This window comes from Monodelphis domestica, chromosome 2, assembly GCF_027887165.1.
Source record: "Monodelphis domestica isolate mMonDom1 chromosome 2, mMonDom1.pri, whole genome shotgun sequence".
In the NCBI taxonomy this organism is placed as follows: Eukaryota; Metazoa; Chordata; class Mammalia; order Didelphimorphia; family Didelphidae; genus Monodelphis; species Monodelphis domestica.
This window is the reverse complement of record NC_077228.1, coordinates 314,168,576-314,196,296: the sequence shown is the minus strand read 5'-3', so window position 1 is coordinate 314,196,296 and position 27,721 is coordinate 314,168,576.

Below are 27,721 nucleotides of genomic sequence, written 5' to 3'. Positions count from 1 at the left end.
TTTGGGGTATAGAAGCTCCCTTCACTAATGAAGATCCACAACTTATTTCTGACCGTCTAAGAGTATAGTTCAGGTAAGGGGATATGTGTGAGTCATCTAATAAGTTAACAGGCTTAAACCAAAGGAATTTAATTCAGACCTACCTAAATGCAGGACAAACCCTCTTGCCTCTATGCCAAGATAATTTTCATTTCTAAATCTCTCTGTACCTATATCTAACACTTCACTTTTTATACATGTAGAAATCTATAGAGAGAACTATGGCTCTAGAATCAAAAGACTTTAGTTCAAATTCTATTTCTGATATTTATAGCCTGTATGATCTTAGACAAATCACTTTACTTTCCTGTGTCTCAGTTTCTTCATGTATACAAATGAGGGGGTTGGACTAATTGGTCTCTGAGGTCTTTTATAGTTATAGATATATTAGGCTATAGCTGTTTAATAATGTGATGTAATATTATATTGCATTACATATATTCCCTCTAAAATATGAAGTATTTATTATTAATGATAGTGGGCATTTGAAGGAAGTTTTTTTTTCTTACTTTCCATGACATAAAGGGCATCATCTAATTAGTTAGAGACATCTTTGTATAGAAATTAGCATAGAATTTGAGCTTTCACTGCCCAAGATATAACTTGATGAATGAATCATAGAAAAGAAATATAGCATAATAAACGGCAAATATATTGAGATGTTAAAGTGGGTAAATGACACTTAATTTTGACAAACTGACAAACATATTAAGTATGGTACAAAGTACAAAAAATAGAATATATTGTAATACATAAAACTGATATTTGACAATATAAAGACCATCTCTCAGCAAATGACTCTCATGGTTCTAAATTATACACCTAAAAGGTCCTGCAAAAATTTAAGAAAGCCCTGATATAAAACCTCAACCAATGCTTATCTTTCCTGCTTTATTTGAACAGCTGGTTTATGAAGGAGGTAATGGTGAAACCGAATTCTAAGAAGTAAAAAAACCACTACATCTCCACTTGGTGACTGCAATAATGTTACTCTTCACCCAATTTTTGTCAAAATATTTTGCAAAATCTTCTCAAAACTGTTGAAAATTGTCAAGCAAAGAAAGGTGAAGAAGACAATTCAAGCAAACAAGAATGAGTAATAAGAGGAAATAATCACACTATAGAGACATTCTTGAGAAGGTTTCAGTACCTTACTGCCACCTATTATAACAAGAATCTTGGGATAAGAGGACCATTATAACTTAAAAACCTTAGAGGGGCTCTTCTTGTCAGTGATATGTTTATGTAGAAAAACTCCAGATTATTATTTTCATATGCAGATTAGAAAGCAAGATTGACTGCACAGTCACACCTTCATGAAAAACAATATTCCCATTGACATACCTTTAAATAATTTTTCTATTCATAATAGATATTTGTAAAAATGTCCATATCATTCTAACCCTTCTCCTGAAAAAAAAAATCTTCTATTTGCTCTAATATTATAATTTTTATGTAACAGCTAAGGAAGACAGAAAATATGAAGTTATATGATAACAATATAATGCATTCATGCAAAATTTAATTAGGCAAGAAGCAAAGCTGCTAAAGCTAAGGAATGACTACTTATTCAATTCTCTGATCAGAGTGTAGATCTAATCTCAATCATATGCCGGTTCCTTCCCCTACCACCATTACATACCAGGAGATAAAGGACAACAACAACAACAACAAAACCATTATTTTTTAGTAATGATCTATTTGCTAGTATATTTCCCTACAAACTCCCTCTCAACCCCCATACCCCTCGATCTACAAACTATTGAAAATTATTATAAAGTGGATGCTGTGATATTATTGGTATTTTAATGATCTCAGAACCAGATAATTTCCATTACCCAGAGCAGTTTGAGAATACCCTTCTTATTTAAAAGTCTGTATCAGTATATCCAATTTAATTATATTAACTAATTAAACATTAATTACTGTCTCCTCTGTTCTGCCCATTGCATAGGGTTATAAACATTATATAAGAAAGTACCCTTCCTCTCATTGATGCTATACTCTAATTATGTAATAACCCTATATAAAAATAAAGTTAATGAACAATATTAGAATAAGTTCATTATCAAGACACAAAACAAATAGCTATGAAAATTCAAATGGAGAAAAGTTTGTTAATTGTGAAGAAAGATATTAAGGGAGAAGTCCAATTTTGAGAGGGGACTTAAGGTAGAGGTACTAATCTATCACTTAAAAACAAATAAAAGAAATGGATATGAATTTGGAAAAGCAAAAGTGGATAATATGCATGTACATAGAACTGAATGAACTTAAGAATGAATGAATGAATAAATGAATGAATGAATGAATGAATGAATGAATGAATGAATGAATGAAAAAATGAAAAGACACTACATGAGTAATATGTGTTAGGCACCGTTATAAATCCAGGGGATACAGACAAACAGTCCTTGCCCTCAATAAATTACATTCCAATTATGAGGGATTTATGTCTATGGAAAGGAGTTTTTCTGGGAACTGATAAGGATAAGGGATGGAGTAATAAATAGAAGATATCATATACATTCCAGAAACAAAGGCAGTTTTCCATTATTTACTGTTTCCATAGAAAAAGATAGAATTCAGAAGAGAGAGGAAAGTATAAACATGTGGTAGCAAACTAGATAGGCAAAAAGACTGTACTGATCGATAAATGGATTCCAACATCTGGTTTGGTGTGGGTTAGATAGAGTGGGTTAGTTAATTTAGTATTCATTCACCTATCAAGACTTTAATATGGTAGGCAGAGTCAAGATGGTGCCATAGAGGTAGTAAAAGTTCAGAACTATGAAAACCCTTCCTCACCAATTAAAAACAAAATGGTCATCGGGAACTGAAAACCAAATCTAACAGGACAGATCTAAGGAACACTCCTGCTGGACTCAACTTAAAAGGTACACCTCTAAAAAGCCTGAATTTCAGAACACTCTGGTTTAAAGGGAAGAAAGAAGTAAGTTCCCAGGACCCCTCCCCCACCTATTATACTGAGTCTCCACTCCAGCAGTGGGTAGAATCTCTGAGCAGACAAGGGCGCTAGTCTAAGGGGAGTACCTTGTGGGCAAAGCTGAGCCAGGTCAAGGTCTTTGAACACAGGTAGCAGGGAGGCAGCTAGAGTAGAACCTCAAAGAAGTCAGCCCTATCAAAGCTGAGACACTCCATATTGCCCCCTCACTGAGGGTTTGACCTCAGAGCACATCCAGCTCTGCAAGTTGTGACAAGGATTTCACTTTAAAAGACTGATATATATATTAATTTAAGGTCTCCAAGGAATTCAGCTATGTAATTCCTAAATGAAAACTCAAGTCAGCAGTCAATCTTTTATGGAGTTTAATTACAACAGGAGGAAGAAAGGAATTAGAGATAGAGAGAGAGAAAAGGTAGAGAAGGGAATAGGGCTTAAATACCCCTTCTGTTTAGGCTGGGCCAAAAGGCCCAAGCCCTTAGATATCTGGGGCAAAGAAAAGAGATCAGTCCCTATTACTCACGTGACCAAAATGGAGAAACAGTCTCAGAGGCCCCCACCTTCAGCTTCCTTCAGAGCAAGCTTCTCAGAGCACACTCCAACCAATCAGACAAACTCCTCAACCACCACCCCTGAGTCTTCAGAGCCCACTATCTTTAAGGAAACCATCCAAGTTCCCTCCCCTCAGTTCTCACATCTACCAATCACTGTCCATCAATTTCCCTGTGCCAATGGAGGCTCTAGCTTAACCCAGGACCGCCCAGAGGTCTCTGGCTTTGCACATGTCAGTTGAAGGTCATATTTTCAAATAATTAAATCTTTGATCCTTTGCTACAGCCCTTCCTAAATCCTGTTAACCTGAGTAGGGTAGAGATTGGAATAATTAAATTTTGATCTAGGCTGCAGCCCTTACTCAATCGATTGAGTAAGGGTGGAGATTGATTCCGAGTATCTCCATTGTATCAATTCTAAAATCAATCATGACTCAAAGAAATTCCTGTTCTATGCTTAAGCATAGGTTAAAGTCCTTTCCATTGTTCAGCAAAAGGTTTCTGTCCTAAAGTAATCTTAAGAAGGGAGGAGGAGGAAACTCTCATGCCAATGGGGTTCACATTCCAATAGCCAAGACCCACTATCAATAGGAAATTTTTCAAGTATGAAATTTCCCAATGGTGAAATTTCCAACATTTATAAGTCTAAGAAATTTTGAGGTTTACAAACTTCAACTCCACTGGGCTTAATCTTATCAAGCCTTCAGAGGGCAGGAAAGTTCAAGCTTCAACACCCCTCCCCAAGAGACTGCTCTGAAAGCCTTGCTAAGCTCCAAGGGGAAAGGTTGATAGAAAAGCCCTAACTCACAGATCCACCACATAATGAGAGGAGCAAGACTACAGTCAATGAGAAGGGGAAAATGAGGGGCAAATATGAGCAAATAACAGAAAAAGAAAAAAGAAATTACAATTGACAGCTTCTATCCAGGCAATGAAAAAAGAGCCATCTGGAAACCAAGGCACTTTAACTAACATGAGAAAACTGTCTTGAAAGACAAAATTAAATAGCTTGAAAATGAGGCAAAGGAGAAGAAATGTGAGGCAAAGAAGATGAAAGATGACCTCCAAAGAAAATCAGACACAAGGAAAAGGATTACCAAAAAGCTAGTGATGAAATTCAACTTTAAAAACCAAATTACAACAAACCACAATACAACAATTAGAAGCAAGCAACTTCACAAGGCTGCAGGAAATTATAAAACAAAATTAAAAGAATGAAAAAATTGAGGAAAAATATGAAACACCTCATTCACAAAGCAGAAGATTTCAAAAATCATTCCAGGAAAGACAACTTAAGCATCATCGATCACCTGGAAGACCATAACAAAAGAAAAAGCTTAGACATCACCCTACAGGAAATTAGCTAAGAAAATTGTGCCAACAATCTAGATCAACAGGGAAAAGTAGAGATTGAAAGATTTCAAAGACCAACTCGTGTACTTATTCCCCAACTGACAACACCCAGAGAGATTATAGCCAAATTCAACAACTACTAGACCAAGGAAAAATTATTACAAGTTGCTAAGAAGAAGCCATTCAGATACCATGGAACTACAGTGAGGACAACACAGGATCCGGCTGCATCTACACTGAAGGACTGAAAGGCATAGAATATGATATTCCAGTAAGCAAGGGAACTAGATCTACAACCAAGAATCAACTACCCAGCAAAACTGAATATATTCTTAAAGGGAAAAGTATGGCCATTTAATAAAATAGTAGAATTCAAAGAATTTGTAAAAGAAATGACCAGACCTGAACAGAAAATTTGATGCCCAAACACAGAACTCATGAGAATTATCAAAAGGTAATTAAGAAAGGGTGACAAAACCAAACCAAAAACAAATAAACAAAAAAAGCCCTTTTTTATGGGACACAATAAATTAAAATGATATGTATCCCTAAAAGAAAAGCTGATATTGGTAACTCTTAAAAAGTGTTATTATCATCAGGGTAGCTAGAAGAATTATACTTAGAGGGAACAGTGACAAACTATATAGGATAAAATGCCAATAACATAAATATCTATATAGATATATGTATGCATAAATACACATATATGTGTATATATATATATAACTAGAGTTTAAAAAGAGTTTAATACTAAAAGAAATAGTAAAAGAAATAAAATGGGATAAATTTATATGTCACAAAGAAGCTTTTGGTGGGAGAGAGGGAGAACATCAATACACTGGAAGGTTAAAGAGGTTGGATATAGGAAATACTCAACTCTTACGAGCATTGAAATTGACTCAAAGGGGGAAGAACAATCAAATACATTGGGGCAGAGAATTGATGACAAAATACATCATTCCTATTGAAAACACCAGGAAGCATAGGCATAGAAGGGCCTTTCCTAAAAATAATAAATAGTATATATCTAAAACCATCAGCAAATATCATCTGCAATGGGGATAAACTAGAAGCCTTTCCAATAAGATCAGGAGTGAAACAAGGATGTTATTTATCGCCCATTATCACCTCTATTATTTAGCATTGTACTAGAAACACTAGCTGTGGTGATTAGTGAAAAAAAAAGAAATTGAAGTTATTAAAATAGGCAATGAGGAGACTAAGCTATCAATATTTGTAAATGATTTGATGGTCTACTTAAAGAATACTAGAGAATCAACCAAAAAGCTAGTGGAAATAATCAACAACTTTAGCAAAGTAGAAGGATACAAAATAAACCCACATAAGTTATCAGCATTTCTATATATTTCTATTTCCAACACATCTTAGCAGCAAGAATTAGAAAGAGAAATTCCATTTAAAATCACCCTAGACAATATAAAATACTTAGGAATCTATCTCCCAAGACAAACATGGGAACTATATGAAAACAACTACAAAACATTCTCCACACAATTAAAACTAGATCTAAACAATTGGAAAAATTGATAGTTCATGGGTAGGATGAGCTTACATAATAAAAATGACAATCCTACCCAAACAAATTTACTTATTTAGTGCCATGCCCATAAAACTACCAAGAAACCTTTTTACTGAATTAGAAAAAAACAAAGTTCATTTGGAAGAACAAAAGATGAGGGATATCCAGGGAAATCATGAAAAAAATGGGAAGGAAGGAAGACTTGCAATCCCAGATCTCAAACTATACAATAAAGCAATGGTCATCAAACAATTTGTTACTGGATAAGAGATAGAGAGGAGGATCAGTGGAATAGACTTGGGGTAAGTGACCTCAGCAAGACAGTCTATGATAAGCCCAAAGATCCCAGCTTTTGGGACCAAAATCCAATATTTGAAAAAAAAACTGCTGGGAACATTGGAAGACAGTATGGGAGAGATCATATTTGGATCAACATCTCACACCCTACACCAAGATAAACTCAGCATGGGTGAATGACCTGACTATAAAGAAGGAACCTATAAGCAAATTAGATGAACACAGAATAGTATACATGTTAAATTGGGAAAGGAAAGATTGTAAAACCAAGCAAGACTTAGAAAAAAATCACAAAATGTAAAATAAATAATTTTTATTACATCAAATTAAAAAGTTATTGTATAAACAATCTTCATAATAAAAACCTGTGACAAGTCTAATTATTCAAATTTATAAAGAGCTAAACCAAATGTACAAATAATCAAACCATTCTCTAATTGATAAATGGGCAAGGGACATGAATAGGCAATTTTCAGGTAAAGAAATCAAAATTATTAATAAGCACATGAAAAAGTGTTCTAAATCTCTTATAATCAGAGAAATTCAAATGAAAAGAACTCTGAGGTATCACCCCACACCTAGCATATTGGCTAACATGACAGCAAAGGGAAGTAATGAATGCTGGAGGGGATGTGGCAAAGTTAGGACATTAATGCATTACTGGTGGAGTTGTGAATTAATCCAACCATTCTGGAGGGCAATTTGGAACTATGCCCAAAGGGCAATAAAAGACTGTCTGCCCTTTGATTCAGCCACAGCACTGCTGGGTTTGTACCTCAAAGAGATAAAAAGGAAAAAGACTTGTACAAAATCATTCCTAGCTGCACTCTTTGTGTTGGCAAAAAATTGGAAAATGAGGGGATGCCCTTCAATTGGGGAATAACTGAACAAATTGTGGTATATGTTGGTGATGGAATACTATTGTGCTCAAAGGAATAATAAACTGGAGGAATTCCATGTGAACTGGAATGACCTACTGGAATTGATACAGAGTGAGAGGAACAGAACCAGGAGAACATTTGTAGACAGAGACTGAAAAACTGTGGTACAATTGAATGTAATGGTCTTCTCCATTAGTGGCAATGTAGTGATCCAGAACAACTTGGAGGAATCTACTAGAAAAAAACACTATCCACATTCAGAAGAAAAACTGTGTGAGTAAAAACACAGAAGAAAAAACAACTGCTTCAGTATATGAGTCTAGGGCACATGGTTGGGGTTGTAGAGTCTACATGAACATCCTAATGGAAACAGCAACAACATCTAAATAGGTTTTGATCAAGGACACATGTAATACCCAATGAAATTGTGTGTTGGCTGCGGGAAGGTTTCGTGAGGGGAGGGAGGGAAATAATATAATTCTTGTAACCAAGGAATAATGTTCTAAATTGACTAAATAATTTAATTTAAATAAATAAATACAATAAAATAATTTTAAATGGAAAATGAGGAGATGCCCTTCAATTGGGGAATGGCTGAACAAATTGTGGTATATGTTGGTGATGGAATACTATTGTGCTCAAAGGAATAATAAACTGAAGTATTTCCATGTGAACTGGAATGACCTCCAGGAACTGATGCAGAGCTAAAGGAGCAGAACCAGAGGAACATTGTACACAGAGACTGACACACTGAGTTACAATTGAATGTAGTGGGCTTCTCCATTAGTGGCAGTGAAGTGATCCTGAACATCTTGGAAGGATATACTAGAAAAAAACACTATCCACATACAGAGGAAAACTGTGGAAGTAGCAACACAGAAGAAAAACAATTGATTGATTACATGGGTCGAGGGGATATGTTTGGGGATGTAGACTCTAAATGAATATCCTAATGCAAACACCAACAACATGGAAATATGTTTTGATCAAAGACACTTGTAATACCCAGTGAAATTGTGCATTAGCTACAGGTATAGTGGGTTGAAGGGAGCGAGGGAAATTATATGATTCTTGTAACCAAGGAATAATGTTATAAATTGACTAAATAAATTTAGATAAAAAAATAAAGAACTAATAAATTTAAATCAACAAACTGATCAGTATTTCAATGGGAACTATGGGCCTTTTTTGGCTAATGTGATGATCAATGTCCTGTTCCATATTTTTCACTGCTAGCCATAACAAGTGATGCAAGTGTGCATCAGTTAGTCTAGATCTGATTTGAAATTTCAGATGTTTTATTCTGGAAAAAGTCTGTTCACAGACATAATTGCTGCCAAAGATGGTTGCCATTTTGAGTGCATGGATCCTGGGATGAGGATATATATCAGGATAAATATGCATAGAAATTAAGCCAGCTACTAGACTTGAATGTGTCTTTCAGAGTGTCACAATTCTGCGGTTTAGCCAATTCCATTTGGTAAATTGTATCCACATTTTAATGTCAATAGAAAATGGGTTACTGAAAAGCTGTATGTCCTGTTCATGGACATGAAGCTCTTTAAACTGAATTGGAACTCCTTTTGCAACTTTTCCAGTGATCCACACATGTTTCTTTTGGGAATATAGTAAAGGGTTTTTCTGCTAACAGATTTTGAGTTAAGGGGAGATGGCAGAAATTTTCCTCCTTCACTTGTTTGATGAGGAGGCCTAATTTTACTTCAAATGCTTTCACATGTGATTGCATATCACCAATGAGCTTCCCTTTTCCTTGAAGCTACACATTGAAACTGTTGAGTAACTCTGTTACATCTGTGAAAAAGGTGAGGTGCCATTTCCATTCTGCATCATTGAGCTCTGGTACTTCTTTGTTTTTTTAAAAGCATAAAAGTTGTAATCTGTGGAAATAAATCATAGAAATGTCTCAAAACTCTCCCTTGACTCAGCCAATGGACTTCTGTGTGGTGCAGAACATCTTCATGGGCGACACTTAGATCAGACAGAAATTCCTGAAATTGTCTGTGGTTTAGTGCATTAGCTCTAATGAAGTTAACACAAAACACCACAATTTTCATAACAGAGTCCCACTTTAGTGATTTACTACATAGCAGTGTTTGTTGGTAAATGAGGCAGTGTATGGCTGTTGGATGAGAATGGTTACATTTGTCTATCTCTTGGTTAATGCAAGCAATTACTCCTTTCTTAGACCCCACCATGCTAGGAGCACCACCAGTCAGTTTAGCCCAGTCCAGCTCCAAATCCTTCACAGATTGGGAAAGCTTTTTTATAGATATCCTCTTCTGCTGTTATTTCTTTGATGCTTTGCAGTGCAGCAAGCTCTTCTGTGACTTCAAAATTGTCATTTGCCCCATGAATAAAAATTAGAAGTTGTGCAGAATCACAAACATCATTGTTCTCGTCGAGTGCCAAGGAAAAATAGGAAAGTTTTCTTGTGGAGTTTTGCAAATGCTGATGAAAATTGTCTCCCAATTCTTCAATCCTTCATGTAATTGTAGATCCTGAAAGATTTATTGTACTAAATAAGTCTTCCTTTTCTGGACACATCTCTTTGGTAACAAAAAGAAGGCACTCTTTAACAAGTTCTCCCCCCACAAATGGTCTGTGCATGCTATTAGCTTGACAATTTGAAAACTTGCTCACAGTTGTATTTGAGGGGTGTTAATTTGTAACCAAAGGGTTCAGTCTTTCAGTATTGAGAGGGAAAGAGAGGAAAACCCCCCTTTTTAAAAGTAGGGTTCAGGGGACACATCCAATGTTTAGGGTTGGCTCAGAGAGAGAAGAGGGGGTTTTGAAGATTTTTCCCTTTCTGCCTTCCCTTCTTACCTAAGGCTGCTCTCCTAGATTTGTTCTTGTACCTCTTGTTTCCCTTCCACTACTTGAGACCAAAGGGTCTCCCCTTGATCTGTTCACTCACACTTGTTCACAGCTTGGGGAACAGATAACTTTTAATGTCAACTCAATTTTGGTAATACAAAGAATAACTAGTATAGAAAGAATGGGAAGGGGAAGTGGGGAAAAAGGGTTCCTGTCTCTATCTAAAATCCTTTTTCCTCCCTCCTTGAGTTTGGGGGAACTCAGGCCTTGGAAGTCTGAGCCCCCTGAGAGAAAGTCAGGTTGACTTACCCTGGGTTTGGCCCCTTAGCCACAGTTCAGATTCAGGGCAATAGTAGCTGAAGTAAAGTCAGACAGAGATTTAAAATGTCTTTCTCAGGTTTCCTCTTCAATAGAATTTTCAAATGGAAAATGTGGGAAGGAAAGATTTCCAGTCACCAGCAAGAAAAGTGTGTAACCCCTCAGGAGAAAGTCTTTTTCAACCTTTTCTCTTCAGCTTCTCCTGACTGAGAGACCAACTCCTCTCCCTGCCAGAATCTTCTCCTCCTCCAGATTTAAACTCCTGAAGCCCCTCCCGCATTGATGCAATCAGTTCCACACACTCTTCAGCCTGGCACTTTTCTTATGTGCCAACCTCTGTCACAAATCCTCCATTTCCCATTGTTTGCATGGTGCCACCATGGCCCACTCCAGTTACTTATCTTCTATGTCTATTTGAATTTATCTTTGTTACTTATTGTTCCCATCTAGCCTCTCCCCTCCCAAAATAATAAAGCCAACAAAGTTTTGTGCAAACAAAGTTTTACAATATAACAATTTCTTAATACAAAGGGGGATTAATATGTCTGGATTCAATGATGCACATCTATGTAAAATTAGATTGTCATTTGCCAGCAAAATTATTTTGTACTGGGATAGACTTGCAGATGTAAATGGATGCCAACTCTGATTTTAGCAATTGTTCTAGCTGGTGTGCAGATTAAGCATAGAGCTTGTATCCCAGCACTAATTCAGTAGCTTTTTTTTTACCATGAGGGCAGCAGCGGCAACACTGCACAGACAATGCACCAAGCCTTTTGTCACTGAGTCCAAAATTTCACTGTAATATGCAATAGGTCTTAAACTCAATCCTAGATATTTGACTAGCACTCCAGAAGCTATACTCTTAGCCTCATGGACATATAGATGAAAATCTTTGTTATAATTTGGAATGCCAAGGGCTGGAGCTGTTAGGATAGCTTGCTTTAAAGTGAACAGATAATATTCTTTTGTGAGCTTCAATGGCTACTCAACCTCATTTTTGGTCAGATTCATGAGACACTTTGAAATATGTGAATATCCTGAGATGTAATGACATGAGAACCGAGTAGTGCCCAGGAATGTCCTAAGTTGTTTTTTTGTACATGGAATACCTAGCTTCTGTATATCTGCTATTCTCTTACTGGATATTTTCCTGGTGCCCTTTTCCAGGATAAAGCCTAAGTAATAAACTTTCAGGAGAGGTCATTGCAACTTTCTTTTTGAGCCCTTATGTCCCCTTTTGTACAATTCAATTAGCAGCCCCTTTGAGTCTTCTAGGCATTTTTTTTTTTTGCATCAGGGAACACCAGAAGCAGATCATCTACATAATGCACTAGCTTACTTGTTTGAATTTTATATTTTCTAGTTCTCTTTTCAGAAGCTGGCAAAAAAAATTGATACTCTCTTACAACAGCCTTGCACTAAATGAGTCCAATAGGGTTTATTTTCTTCCACAAAAATGAAAATATATTTTGGCTATTGGGAATCAAGTGGAATCGTAAAATGTGCATTGCTTAAGTCAATTATGGTATACCACAATGCATTGCTAGAAATCTCAGAAATAATGTAATTGGGAGATGGTATGATTGTATGGGTTTTCTTGATTATATTATTGATTGTTCTGAGATCCTGCACAAATCGCCAATTCACTGTACCATCAGAATTTGATTTGCTTTTTTTAATAGCTAGTATTGGGCTATTATATTCTGACACTGTGTGTCTCAATATGCCCTGCTCCAGCAAGTTGTTTATAATAGGTGTTATGCCTTCTTCAGCTTCTTTGTTGAGCTTATACTGAGGGTTCTTGGGAGGTATACAGTCTTGGACTTCTATCTTTATTGGTTGTATTGATTTAATCATCCCCTCATCATTAATATGTGCCACCCATACACCCTGTGGAATGTCTGTAGAAAAGTCATAAAGACAAAGTTATAGCCTGCTGCTGATCAGTTGTCTCATCAAGCTGTCTGAAAAACAATAGAGGATAATGTATCATGGATTGTTTTGGTAAATGGAAGTATATGTTCCCTGATTGTTCACATTGTAAAGTTGCCCCAATTTTATGAAGAAAATCGTGTCCCAAAAGGTTGTCCAGACACCCTGGTATTAGAAGGAATGTATGGTTGATGGATAGGGAACCTAACATTACCATCTTAGATTTCAATTGCAGGACTCGTTCTATCTCTCCCATACCACCTGCCACTGAAACCATACCCTCTATCATGGTGTCCCCTGAGAATGACTTTAATATGGATCTGGCTTCCCCTGTATCAATGAGAGTCTTGTAATCTTGATCTCCCACTTTGATCCATACATATGGTTCCTGTATCTCTACCTCATATTGCAAACTAGCTATTGTGTTGTTTGCATGCACAAGTTTCCCATTATCATCAGAAACTTCTTCTTGCCCCATGGTTTGTAATGCACATGTATCACTAGTAGATGTTTCAGCTTTTGTAGATGTTATAGTGTAATCTACCATCCCTTATTTAGTTATTCCACTTTCATTCAATGCACCATCATTAACTAGCTCTGTATCACTTTGGACCACTGCTGTCTGTGAGCTAACAGCATGCTCAGAAGAAAGGTTTTTGTTTGTGTTAATTTCAGTTTGAGAAATGCTTGGATGATGTTTCACTATCAAAGACTCTTATGTTCCCACTCCCTTAGATTGTTTTGCAATCTCTGGTTCAGGGAATAGACAGTCATTGGAATTTTGGTACTGATCTGTGCTAAACCCATCCCCAGTACTGGTCTTTGAGTGTTATCAACTTTTGGATATGATCTCATAGATAAAAGTCTTTGGGTTTTGGATTTAAGTTAGTTCTTCCCTCATTTCTCATTATTTCTCCTCCTAGATGTATAATTTTATCCATTTCAAGATCCTTGGCAAAAAATATATCATTTAGCTTCTTTGTCAGAATGATCTGGCTACTTAAATTGCTGTTTTAAAGACTTGCTATCCCTGTTTGATGTTCCACTCCCTAGACCCATTCTGCAAGCTAAAAATTTTTTCCATAAAGGTTTTAATCTGTTTTTTGCTTTTCTCCATGCAGTTTTATGTGCCCATGTATTGTGAATCATAAGGGTCATGTTTCATGTCTGCTATTATCTGTGCAATGTCATTCTCCACCTCAATTTTAGACTTTTGTTTAGTACTTAAGTTGCTTCCCTTGGCATCTTGTACAACTATCTGTTTCTACATCACTAAAATTTTAAAGTTTTCTTTTTCCTTTCTACCATTTTCCTTTTTGCCCTTTATGCTTATGCCCTTATGTTTCCTCCCTGGAGTAATTCCCAAATTCATCTTTTTTTAGAGAATGCTAGAGCCTGGCATCATGCCGTATGATGATTATTCCTCTCTACTACTTCTGAATAATGGGGTTTTGCTCCAAAAGCTATTGTTGCTTCCATGGATTTCTGGTCTGGGGTCTCCCGTTCTCTCAGTCTGCAGTGAGAGCAATACTGCTTGCTATTAGTGTCCTGTCTCCCATTGTTTTTTGTTAGTATACTCTTTTCCTTGATAATATGAATTTTGACCTTTCTCATCTCTCTTATTTTGGCCCTGTTCATAGTGATGTTTCATTGGGCAGTTTCTTACTACGTGTCCCTGATGAGAACATAAGCAAGTCCTGGTATGTCTTTGCATCCTCTGTTGACACTGGGGTGTCTGTCTATATTGTATGGTTTGTCTGTTAAATGTATTAATTGTAGCCAGGTTCTTAAACTCCTGCAATTCTTTCTGCCTTAATATTTCAATGGTCTGTTGGAGTTTTTTTCTTTAGATTGTCCCTTTCCTTTTCCTGCTCTACTTTGTTATTGTGGAGATGGGTGTCAATGTCCCTAAGTTCATTAAGTGAGATGGTGTCAAACTTAGGGCAATAGTTCCTAAAGAAATACCTCAAGTGCTTATCACAGCCCTTAACAAATTTTCTCCTCACATGTACCTCTGATTCTTTTGAATGAGGGTTAAAGCCCAACAGTGCCTCAGTTTTTTTCAATAAGGTGTGCTTGGGTGTTCATTTTTTTTCTTGGGATAATCTGTCAAATTTTCCCCATGCATTGTATCTTTCTGACAATTGCTTCATTCCCTGCAATAGATCCTCATGGCATTTTCTTAGGTAAGTCATTGATCTTGGATTAGAAAAATCCAGATCCCCAAAAACTTCTGGTCAGCTCATGAGTGAGGAATCTTTTCTAATTTGCTCATTAAAGTTTTTATGGTCCTGGAGTATAAAATGTTCAGATAAAAGAATTCTGATTCATAGAGACAGAATGCTCTTTTTAGTTCTTTAATTGTGAGATAAGGCTCTAATAAAAATGTATGCATGCACACCTTTTACAGGCACATTACCACCACCACTATACCAGGCAGCAGTATACACAGTGTGGAATCCCCTCCCCCAGATTGCCACTTGCCATGCTGATGTCTTCCTTGTGTAATCACATAATCCTTTTCAAGGGGCATATTCTCATCCAGTTACTCTCAGAACAAGGTGCCATGAAAAGGATTATGTCACCAGAGGTAATACTGTACATGAGTGATGCCATGCTTTGAGGAGCCACTATATAAAGTACTCCAGGAGCACAGGATATGGATGCATTCTGTGCTCCTCTCACTGATCACCAATGAAAAAGGTGCCCCTTCTGTAAGTGTGGTGGGGCCAGATAAATGGCCTCAGTGGACCACATGTGGCCCATGGGTCATAGTTTGGGGATCCCTGGTCTAGAGGATATTATCTAATATATTAATAAAAGAGAATCTACATTTTAGGTAGTTATGGGACTTAAAGAAGTTAAGGAGTTAAGAAAGTAGAAAACTAGACACAGCAGTTACAGGTTATTCATTCTGATGGTGAAAATTAAATAAAAGAGAAAGATAGGACCAGAGCTATTTGGAAGTTGGAGGGTTAAGCAACATTTTAGTTGTTGTTTGTTTGATGTAGATAGTAGAGAACAGAGCCTGTTTTTTTTTTTCAAAATAAAGAGTCAGAACAGAGAGAGATAGAAGATGTTACAAGGGTTGGAAGAATAATTGATAGAACACTGTCCACAGGAGGATAAAACAGCAACAACAACAACAAAAAAAGATTGAGAATAGGAAAAAAAAAACACCTTCGGTGCTGTGGTACTGAAAAAAAAAACAAAATAAATTTCCTCCTTTTTATGTGAGAACAATTTATCAAATCAAAAGTGCATTTACCTGCTGAAAAAATATTTCCTGCTGCTTTAGCTTAACATAGTATTGAGGCAAGTCTTTCATGTAATAGGGGAAAAATTATTAAAGAACATCATGTAACTGAAACCAGAAAATCTGTGCTTAAAATTTCCTACCTTATTTTTTCCACCATCTCATATATTATGAATAGTATTAGAATGAAAAAAAAAAATACTGACATACATTTTATATAAATTAACTATTTTAAAGCCTGCTGTGGGACACAGCCCAAGAGGGTAGTAACCTTCTTGAAATTCCTCTAGCCAAGAAAAATCAGCATGCCTTCTGCTTTGAAACTTGATGACTATCACTACTCTCTTTTAATTCTCTCTTAACTAGATAATGCCATTAAAATGACTGCTTCTATCAAGTAGAGATATCAGGTATTTGCTATGTGTCATGTTCTTTATATTGAAATATTGAAGTTATTTTCATTTTTCATATTGTATAGTAACAGAGCTAAAATGGCATCCATCCTGAACCTTTTTTTGTAAATTAATATGTAAAAATAGTTTTAATAGATGTACATATTCATGTAAATATGTGCTTGGAGTAGCAGATATTTCATCATTTCCTTACTGACAAATTAAATCAGCACATCATCTTTCTTATCACATCATATACTGTTACAGCCAGCCTTTCAAATCAGCAGGTGCACTATTCTCAATTAATTTTGGCAAAGTTCACTTAACAGGGACTATTTTATTAACTCCTGAAAGTCATGTATGTATTTCCCTCACATCAGAATGCCTTTCTGTCTGATTTGTTGTCATGGTGCAAATATCAAAGCAATTTTAAAAAAGAAATCCATTCAAAGACAACTGCCATCACAATCTTTTGAGTTATTTGAGAGGGGACATATCACAAAGAGATAAAAATAAGTAAAGATCTAGGTTTTATTTAAATTTTGAATTTGCACACATAAGTAAAATACATTGACAAATATATTTGTTATGTGTGTGTGTATGTATATATATATATTGTAACAGTTAAAATTTTAGGAATATGGGGAGACTGAGTCAGGTAGAAATTAGTTTCTCTCTGCAAGGAGTATTATATTTTTTAGAGGTTTATTAAGGATTAAGGATTAAAGAAAATACAGTATAAGGAAAACATGCCTAGGCCAGAGGCCTAGACAAGACCTCATCTACATTATGGAAAGAACCACTTCTGCTCCAAAACGGAAGCCCAAAAGCCCTCAAAAGCCTCTGTAATCAGCTTAAATACCTTCTTGATCTCGCCCACCTCAGAATTCCGTGAGATTACAAAGCATTTTGGGGAAGTGGAGCAAGGGCTTGTGGGGATTGAAGTCCAGAGTTCAAAACCTCAATTTTACATTCCTCCCGTTTGATCCTCTGGGAAGAAGTCCTTCCCCAAAGTATCATAAAAACATAATCAATTTAAAGATTACAATAATTTGAGGATAAGAAAAAAAAAACAATAATTGCTGAACACATCGACAAAAAGCCAGTTAGGGGGGAGTCCCCTTTGGCATGAAAGTATACATACAAATAAATGTTCAATCAACCACACCCAAAGTTCAATTTTGTGCAACTTGTGGTCTGGAGGCTTCTTCATGGTGGCTTCTCCAACAGTTCAGTTCTGGATTCAGAGAGGTAGCATCTTCTTTACCTAAAATTCTTCTCAAAAGGAATTTAAACTTTGCAATTTAAATAATGATATTTTTTTTTTACATTCCCCCCCCTTAAGAGGGTGATTAAAAGAAAAAAAAAGTATCACTTATGGATGCATGGCCGAGGTATGAGGTATATGAATTAATTGGCAAGAGATATTAAAAAGATATCAGAAAAATCAAAAAGAAAAGAAAAATTTCTGGATGAAAATATAGACTATCAAAGTCTTATGTGTAAAATTCCAAGTAAAAAGAAAATAAATCTATAACAGGTCCTTCAATCAGGGCCCAATTAAAATGATTTAAGTAATGATGCATTTACCCAGTCAGTAGCCAGGACTACAGAAAGGTACCACACTATGAAAGGCAGAAAAGGGACCAGATTATAGGAGCCAAGGTTTTGGGGATACTCATCTGTGAGTATTTTCAGAGTGAGTGTGGACAAAAGGAAAGCCAATATCTTAACACATGTTAAACATAGTAACCTCGAGTCTTCACACTAGGTTCAAGACCTTTGTATTGGCCTAGAAGTGCATCAATCCATCCTGGATTGGCTTTTCTTTGGCTCTGTGCAATGGCTCTGTTGTGTATATCTTATCCTGGAGTCAGACAGAATCATTAAGCAAAGTCCCATAATTTATTTAAATAATTAGTAGCATCATTTTTATAGTCACAAGCTTTTGGGGGCATGAATTAGCAAATGTATTTTAAACTTATATTACTGAAAAATCAAAAGGTTAAAAGAAAGTCTTAATACTGGTGACATGTGCTTCAAATATAAAAAGGAGAGAAAAAATAATAAAAAAAAACAAATAGTATATTGCACATGCAAGAAAAATATAATAAAAGTCTTTAAAAATTCAAAAATATGGCTTATAATCATTGACACTCTGTGTCAGCTAAGAAAATATAAAATGCAAGACTTTCTCACCAAAAATGAGATCCATTTCCTCATAATATCTGGCCATGCTTACTGTGAGTAGAAGGCAAATGAATTGAACATGGTTAACAATTTTTCATCTTTAAAAATACAGTAGTACAAATATGTAGTTATCAAAATCCCCAAAATTCTCAATAGCCCAATTAATTACAATAGCAAACAATCACTTTCACATTTCACATAAGTTGTATGACATTTAAAAGCCTATGAATTGATGGATATTTGTCACAATTTTTACAATCATAGCAATCTTTCAACCTTGGTATTTAAACATATATTTTTAAACAAAGTAAAATTCATCTTGGGTTAAGAACATAATCAAGAAATCTATATATCAATATGGTAGAAGTAAAATAGTGAGCTGAAGAGTATAAATAAAGGGATGCTCCTTTTTTTTTTTTGGAGGCTTATAGGGATACAAATTCCCTGAGATTAACTGCCCAACTTCCATTCACATGTGGGAAGGTTGGGGTTTATAAAATGTATTTCACTTCAGCTACTAGAATGGGCCTTACCTCGTGGTAGGGGCAGGCAAAAATAACCAGATTGTTAAAAAAAATTCCAAAAATCATATTTAAAAAACCCTTAAAATCATTTGAGATATTTAGCACATTAAATTTTCCAAAGGTTGTTAGAGATAAAGAGATTTTTTTATAAACCATTGGAATCTGAAATGCCTTATAATATAGCCTTTAGTCTTTAAAGTTCCTTAGGTGTGTTTATCTATTTAAATGTCTATTGTCCCAAGGCAGAGTGGTAAGGGCTAAGCAATGGGGTCTGAGCGATCTGCTCGGGGTCCCACAGCTGGGGAATATCTGAGGCCAGATTTAAACCCAGGGCCACATGTCTTTAGGTCTGGCTCTCAGTTCGTTGAGCCACCCATTTGCCCCTCCAAAGTTGAATATTTGGTCTGAATCTTTCTTCTGGCACACAGGTGAAATCAATGAAAATACCAGAACAGTCAAAAGGTATCCTTTTAAACAGCCCATTGCTTAAAAGTTTCTGTTTGAAAAGTCTGTTTTTTCTCCTCTCCCTTTTTCTTTCTCCCTGTGGTCAATACCCCCATCCACGTGGAGGCTTAGCCTAAGGGAAAATTGCCGGTCTCCTTTCCCTCTCATCTCTCCCCTCTGCCCATGTGGCCAATGCTGTTACCAGCTGGTCGCAATGAGTCCTGAGCGATCTGCTCCAAGGATCTGGGTAATGAGCCTGCTGGGGTCACACTCGTTGGTCTGGGGCTTGGGTGATGAGCCATCTGGATCTGAGGCCAGATGGGTGAGAGACAGACCGCCGGGGTGGGTAGGGCCAGGAGCCTGAGCAAAGACAAGCAGGGCCGGGAGCTCGGGCACCAGGTGAGAGGCCAGGAGCAGAAGCAGGAGCCAGAGAGGGCTGCAGGCAGGAGCTGATCAAGATGGTTTTCTATATAGCATCTTGGAGAAACATGGCTTTAAAAAAATCATTATCTAGGCTAAAAAATTTGAGAAGTTCTCATCCAATCTAGTGGCTGCCAACTATTGTAACAGTTAAAATTTTAGGAATATGGGGAGACTGAGGAAGGTAGAAATTAGTTTCTCTCTGCAAGGAGTATTCTATTTTTTAGAGGTTTATTAAGGATTAAAGAAAATACAGGATAAGGAAAACATGCCTAGGCCAGAGGCCTAGACAAGACCTCACCTACATTATGGAAAGAGCCACTTCTGCTCCAAAACGGAAGTCCAAAAGCCCTCAAAAGCCTTTGTAATCAGCTTAAATACCTTCTTGATCTTGCCCACCTCAGAATTCCATGAGATTACAAAGCATTTTGGGGAAGTGGAGCAAGGGCTTTTGTGATATGAAGTCCAGAGTTCAAATCTCAATTTTACAATATACAGGTTAATTTAAAGAAAATCATTGATAATTGTGTTTTTCTTAATATTTATTGTATTGGTAGTGATGACCATGTTTTATGGGATCCCCAGTTATGCTTTTGTCCCTTGGGAACTTACCTTGAGGGAAGTTCCAGACTGGCCTTGTTTTAGACTTAACAATGGACCACCAAGCATCTATTAAGCATCTGAATATGAGTAATAGAAATAATGAAACCTCAAGCATCATTTTTGCCTTAGTAATTTCTCTTATTTGTATCTTAGATCAATCCCTGGTATCCCAGCCTTTGAAATTCTTTAAAAATTAGAATCCAACAACTAAAAGCAAATGAGTTCACAAGGCAGCAAGAATCTATAAAACAAAATCAAAAGAATTAAAAAATTGAGGAAAATATGAAACACCTCATTGTCAAAACATTAATCATTGAAAACAGATCCAGTACAGACCATTTAAGAACTATTGGACTACTGGAAGATCATTACAAAAGAAACAGTCTGGACATCATTCTACAGGAAATTATCCAAGAAAACTGCCCCAATATTCTTGCACAAGAGAGAAAAGTAGAGATTGAAAGAATCTGCAGTTCACCTCCTGTATTTAATCCTCAATTGAAAATGCCCAGGAATGTTATACCCAAATTCAAGAACTACCAGACCAAGGAAAAAATATTACAAGCTGCTAAGAAGAAGTCATTCAGATACCAAGTCATCTTCATGTGACTTCTTCTACAAATGAGAAGTATTTCCTAATTACTTTTCATGTTTCTCTATTTTTATCACTGTCCTGATTTTAAACTGATATTAGGATTAAGTAGATTGGGGGTTTGGTAAGCTAAGGGGAGGGTGATACTGTTGAGAGGAGTTTTACCTTAAGCCCAGTTAGAATATTGGGAAAAGGTTCCTGGAAGAGAATCTTGAGGAACTGGAAGTCTGTTGGGGGAGGGGGGGATTCAACTGAAATCTTTCTTCTGGTTGTGTATCTGTCCTGGTAAGAGGCTAGAAACTTGGCTCTCTGGGAAAATTTGGAATCCCAAGTGGCAGTTGGGAGAAGATAAAAAGTTGGTACATTTGGGAATAGCTAGAGGATGGAGACCAACAGATAACAATAAAAGAAACCTGTCTTTTTACCTCTAAGTGGCAGCAGAGTAGATCAGGTATAGTTAGACCAACCAGGTCCAGAACAGTTTGGAGGAATGAGCTGAATTAATACAAGGAGGCAGTGAATTTTAAAAATTTTTCTAAGAATTCTATTTAGCATAGACCCTGGGGATTTAATTCAGTGATAAGGAGTTGTAAATTAGGCTTGGGGTAACCTGAACAAGAAGCAGATTCTCACAAATCAGAGGGGAATTGGGGAAAAACTTAGACCCCTTAGATTTAGGGATCCTGTCCTCAACCTGTTTTTACCTCTCCTTACCTTATTTAAACCATTAATATTTATCAGAGGAGCATCAACAAGTCTTCCTTGAGTAAGCCCCAAATTGTTAATCAGGGCCTTAGTCAAAACTCAGCGGGCAGTCTATTATTTTAACAGAAACAACACCGAGACCATAAAGAAGATACAGTATCCCAATTTAAACCTAACACTGGTATATAAGTTATGTAATTCTTGGGGTATAAAGGAAGGCGTCTCAGAGTGCTCTGGGTCCTTGGGTCATGACCATAAGTCCAGCTTTATTATGAGACTGGCCCTCTCTTAATAAACCTATTTTTTTTTAACTTGGAAACTTACTTTACCTTATTTGCATTCCTTCACTTAGAAATTTCACAGCATTCTTTCAGGTCTGGGATCCTTCTAGTGACTTGGGGACCCTAGGTAACCCTAATTGCCCCATATTTATATATAAATATATATAGTTTCCATGTGCCTCCCTCTTTAATTTTCATGGTCCTTGAAGGCAGGAAGTATCTTTTCCTCATTTTCTATCCACAGAAGTTAAAACTGTGCCTACCATAATCATCATGAAATATATCTTTCTTAACTTCATATGTAATTGAGCCTTTTTCATAATAAAATGAATTATATATATATATATATACATATATATGAAATCTCAATGTTAGTATCAAATAGATTATAATAGTATTATAGAACATCTCCATTGAAAGAGATTTCCTTCATATCCTAAAGGGTTCCAGGATTCTTGTCCTCTAACTCTTCTTTATGCCATATATGGCCAAAGAGCTCTTTCCTAGTTTTAATCAAGGATTACCTTTAATTAAAAAAAAAAAGTGAAGACACAGCACTCTTTATAAAGAATAAATTTTAGTGCTAAAGAATATGTGGTTATCAAAAATGTGACATGAAAAAGAAAATATACTAATATATTGGTAGTAATTTACCTATTTTAGAACAAGACTTATTAAAAAGTACAAAAGGTTAGTAATGGCATTTTAAGGATAATTTGATATTTCCAAAAATTAAGTAGCTATTGATTCCTGAAGTTAAATTTCTTTACTATAGAACTAAAGTTTTAATAATACTTTTATTAGGTTTATGTGATCCCTGACATCTGTTGGAAACTATTGGACCTAGAGAAAGATGTTTTCTAATATAATCAAGAATTATAAGAATGACTATTAAAACATCTGGAATGTGTGTGGTGATATTGAAGTTGAAGATATTAAGAGGACACATTTCTAATGAAATTACTCAAGCAAGAAAAGGAAAAAAATAACAAAAGTCAGTATTGTTTTCAAGTCATAGAAGAATGACACAATTAGATATGCACTGTGAAAATAAAATAAGTGAAAAATTTAGACACATATCCTGTTTTTCACACATCCATTAAAAGACAGCAAAGTCCTCAGTATATTCAGTTTTACAACTGAACTATTGTCAAATCTGCTTAGAATTACAGAATGTTTTAATGTGTTAAAATGTTCATAATGTTCAGTTTTTCAAATTTCAATTAGCAAGTGCTAATTGGCATCTAAAATGAGAACGCAGGTCCAAAAAGGTTGTATAAGAAATTGGGAATAGAAAGGAACTAAATAACAAGCAAATGAAGAAAACAGAGTATGTCATAGAAAGTACATTAAGAAAGGAGAGGGATGGGGTGTGGAGAAATAAAGGGAAAAATAAAAAGGATAGGAAGAAGGAAGGTAGGAAGAAAGTAAAGAAGAAGTGGCCAAAAGGAATGGAGGAAAGAAAAAAGAAGGGGAAAGAAAAAAGAAGTTAGTGGAAAAAAATAATCATTTAATATAGATCTTAAAATAAGAGAAATGAAAGGTTGCAATTAATTCCAACTCTTCAAATAATCATTTGTCCTCCTATTAGAATGATTAAATTATATTCCTAAATTTAAATGACCAATCCAGTGCATCTTTGGTCCCTGTATTAAAACCAGTAATTTTGATGTATCATTTTATTTTTTCCATGTAACATTATGTCTTTCTGTTTATACATTCTCCAGATATAAAAACATATAACAAATTATTTTATTATATCTTTGCTTTCTTTTGTTTTCTTTCCCCTTGAAGTAATTTATTCAGTTTAATAAAGTCAGTACAGGTAATGTTCACGCAAAATTTATTTTTTAGAACAAAAAGTACAAAATAATTAAAAGATAAATTTCTATTATGTAGATTTCTTTGCACCCAATATGCTTGCTTATGGAAAATTAAGATGATACTCTTTTAAAATCTTCAAATAGTATGTCTTTTCAGGGAAACACCTTTGGATTTAGATGTTACTGTCATCATCACTCAGCATGATTTATTAAGGGCTTTCTATATGCCAGAAAATGTGCTAAACACTGGATATTCAAAGAAAAGAGAAGGAAAAGAAACAATCCTTATCTTGGAGAATAAGAACTTGCTCTTATAAGGGGAAAATATATGCAAATAGCTAAGCACATACAAGACTTTTACTGAGTAAATCGAAAAAATCTGAGCAGTAATCATCTTAACTATTAAACTGATTTTCTCATTTTGTTCCAAACCATCCACTTTTATTCTCTGAAAAAATTTTATTGACACAAAAAACTTTAGTACAGGATTAAAGTGATGGCATAGAATTTCAGGAAATATGAAAATTATTTAGAACAATCTTCCTGGAAGATTCATTACAATTAATCTTATAATTGATAGTCCTCTGAATACAACATGTATTTGCATACTTTTGTCATTGTTGTTAAGTTGTTAAGTAACTAAACAATTTGCCTAGGGTCACATAGAGAAAATGCCCATGACTTTATTTGAACTTAAGTTCTCCTGACTCTAGGGTCAGTCTTCTCCACTTCCACTGTGCTGTCCATATGTGCATATATGAATTTCCAAGAAAAGAAAAAAAAGGTAGTAGTCAAATAAAGACTGCATCTTTAACACAAGAATTCAGTTCAATGAAAACAAATAATATTAATATATTTAACACTAGTATTAAAAATGCAAGACTGTGAAAATAAGAATTCCAGGAATATAGGGCATCAGTTTTAACTCATTGTCAAAAGCAGGCAACAAGACAAGACAATAAGCATTTATTAACTGCTTATATATGACAGTCATAGCATTAAAATGTTCTGGAGATAATGGAAGCAAAAACAAAGACTGCTGACCTCCAGGAATTTGCATTATAATGAATTAAGACAAAACTTTAAAAAGGAACTGAAAAGGTGGAGGAAAGGAGGTATCCTGACCATGGTATTAAAGTTCAGAAGGTCTGAAGCAGATCCAGGAAAGAAATGAAAGTTGAGAAGTCTCAAATACTTCCTGAAAGGGAGACTCAGGGAGGCATTCACCAGCAGGACAAATGGAGTGGCATGGAGAGGGATAATCAGGGATGAGAAGGACCAAAATATTAAAATTTCTAGGGAGAAACTATACTCGACAAAAAAGGGCATAGTTAGGAAAGATTAGAGAAGTATTAAAAACAAACACAAATGAAAAGGAAACAAGGCAATATATAGAAGATTTCACAATAGGATTATAACCAGGAATCTCTCATGAGTGTCTTCTTTTATTTTGGTCTCTAATTTATTTATCATTTCATTTGATTTCTGGTCTCCTTTCTCCAATTGCGAGTTCCTGTCTTTTATATTGTTATTTTCTTTTTGAACCATTTCCCACTTTTCTTGCCAATATTCTTTCATCTTTTTGATGATCTCCAATTTAAATTCTTCAAGAGCTTGTGGCCAATTTCCATTTTTTGGGGAAGGTTTAGATGCATTCATTTGTATGTTCTCTTCTGCTACTTCCTCTCTAGTCTGGATTTTTCCTCCATAAAAATTATCCAGGGTCAAAGTCTTCTTGTTTTTCTTGGTGTTGGGAAGTTGTTTTTCCTGGGAGTTTTTTGCCATCATTATGGTGGTTTTTACTTCCCTTTCCAGTCAGAAGTCTGAGTGAGGAGGGCAGGCTCTCTGTGTATGTAGCTAAGGAGCAAGGTTTTTGCCTGAGGCCACCTCTTAGGTCTCTGGATTTTCTACTGTTTGCAACCTTTTCTGAGCTCTCTCCTTACCCAAGGTCTGCACTCTTATGCCTGTTTGGGGTTTCAAGTCTAGCTGCTCTCAGGAGTAGGTCTTTGGTGGTCTTAGTCAGCTTCCAAGGATCTAGAGGTTCCCCTCACTTGCTCACTGATTCTAGCACACATTGGCTCCATAGGTGGAGTGGGGGAGGGTAGATCAGCTCGTGTTTTAGTGGAAGTTATTTCACCGCCTTATAGTGTGGAAATGCCCATATCCCATGTACCTTCAATATTGTGCCCTACTGTGGAGTCCTTTCATTCATATGAATTCTTGGAGGAGGGCTTTTGAGGTAGTCTATATTGGTAGGCTCTGAGGAGAGGTAGATTCCTGCATCTAAACTGCAGCCATGTTTACCCAGAAGTCTTCTAACTTTATATCAAGTGTGTTCTCTTAATATACTGATAACTTGACTTCACTATAATTGGTTTCCTTTGAAATTCTTTGTATTTTATTTATATACTGAAAACAATACAGAAGGGTTCTATAAGCATAATAAGAATGGCAAAGGAGCCCCATGATACATAAGACTAAGAACCTCTAATGTGCTCCTAAAAAAGCTTTAATTTCATCTTCTATATATACTGATTATTTGGGGAATGGCTATCAGCAGTTCTCTGACCTACAAAAATAAACCTTAATCCAATAAACTAGAATGCCCCTATCTTTGACTATATGTTTCTTAAAATTCCCTGAAGTAAAACTTACTACTGGCCTGTGCATTTTCATTGTAGTTCCTTAATTTCTTGTACCTGACTCTTTATTTGAAAATTTTGATTCTTAGTCCAACAAGGCAGTATTTTCCTCACTTCATTGATATTGAAGAAATACAAGCATTAGGTGAAATTTACCTATCTAATGTTGGAATGTTATTTCCCTTCCCCACAGTACAATGCTCTGGGGACCTATAAGTGAATATAGTACTATATACAATTAATAATCATTGTTAAAAATCTTTCTATATTGAAATCAAAAGATGAGTTGAAATCACAGTTAAATTAAAAGGTGGATCATGGATCTTTGTGGAAAGGCATATTTTTGTTATGTATTGAAACCAAAAAACCTTAAACAAAGCCGATTTTCTGATGTATTTGATATTTATATTTCATGGCTCAGTGTGAATGGTTGTAAAAATATTATTTTGAAGATAGTTGCATATCTCTTGTGTAGGTGGCAGAGCAATTATATGAAAGACACAGTGTAAGGTAAATATTTAGGAGGTCCTTAGCTCATCCCATCTCAGAAAGATTCACCATAGGTGTCACAGAGACATGTGGCATGTCTGTGGTGCTCCAGTGTCCCAGTGTCAGTAACAGAGTCCTAGAACAGGCATAACTGTCACATGATGTTTGTAAACTATTGGCCTCTTATCTGCGGTTGGAAGGAACTATAGGTTTAAAAAATTAGCTTGGGAAAGGAAGAACTCTCTGTTTCTGGGTTTCTGGACTTGAACTGACTAGCTCCATGGCTGGTCTCTGGTCCTCTCTCTCTCTCTCTGTCTCTCTGTCTCTCTGTCTCTCTGTCTCTCTGTCTCTCTGTCTCTCTCTCTCTCTCTCTCTCTCTCTCTCTCTCTCTCTCTCTCTCTCTCTCTATCTCTTTCTCTCTCTCTCTCTCTGTGTCTCTGTCTCTGTCTCTGTCAAGCCCTGGTCCTCAGCCTACTGCAATGGATGACTATATCTTTGCCTAAAGTTAGGAAGTCTAAAAACCTTTTTTTCCATATTTCTCTCTCTTTACTAATAAATGCTCATAAATCTGGTAATAAGCCTTTAGATTATTTTTTCTTTCTAACAACATAATGAAACCCTGCAAATTAAATACTAACATTTTAAT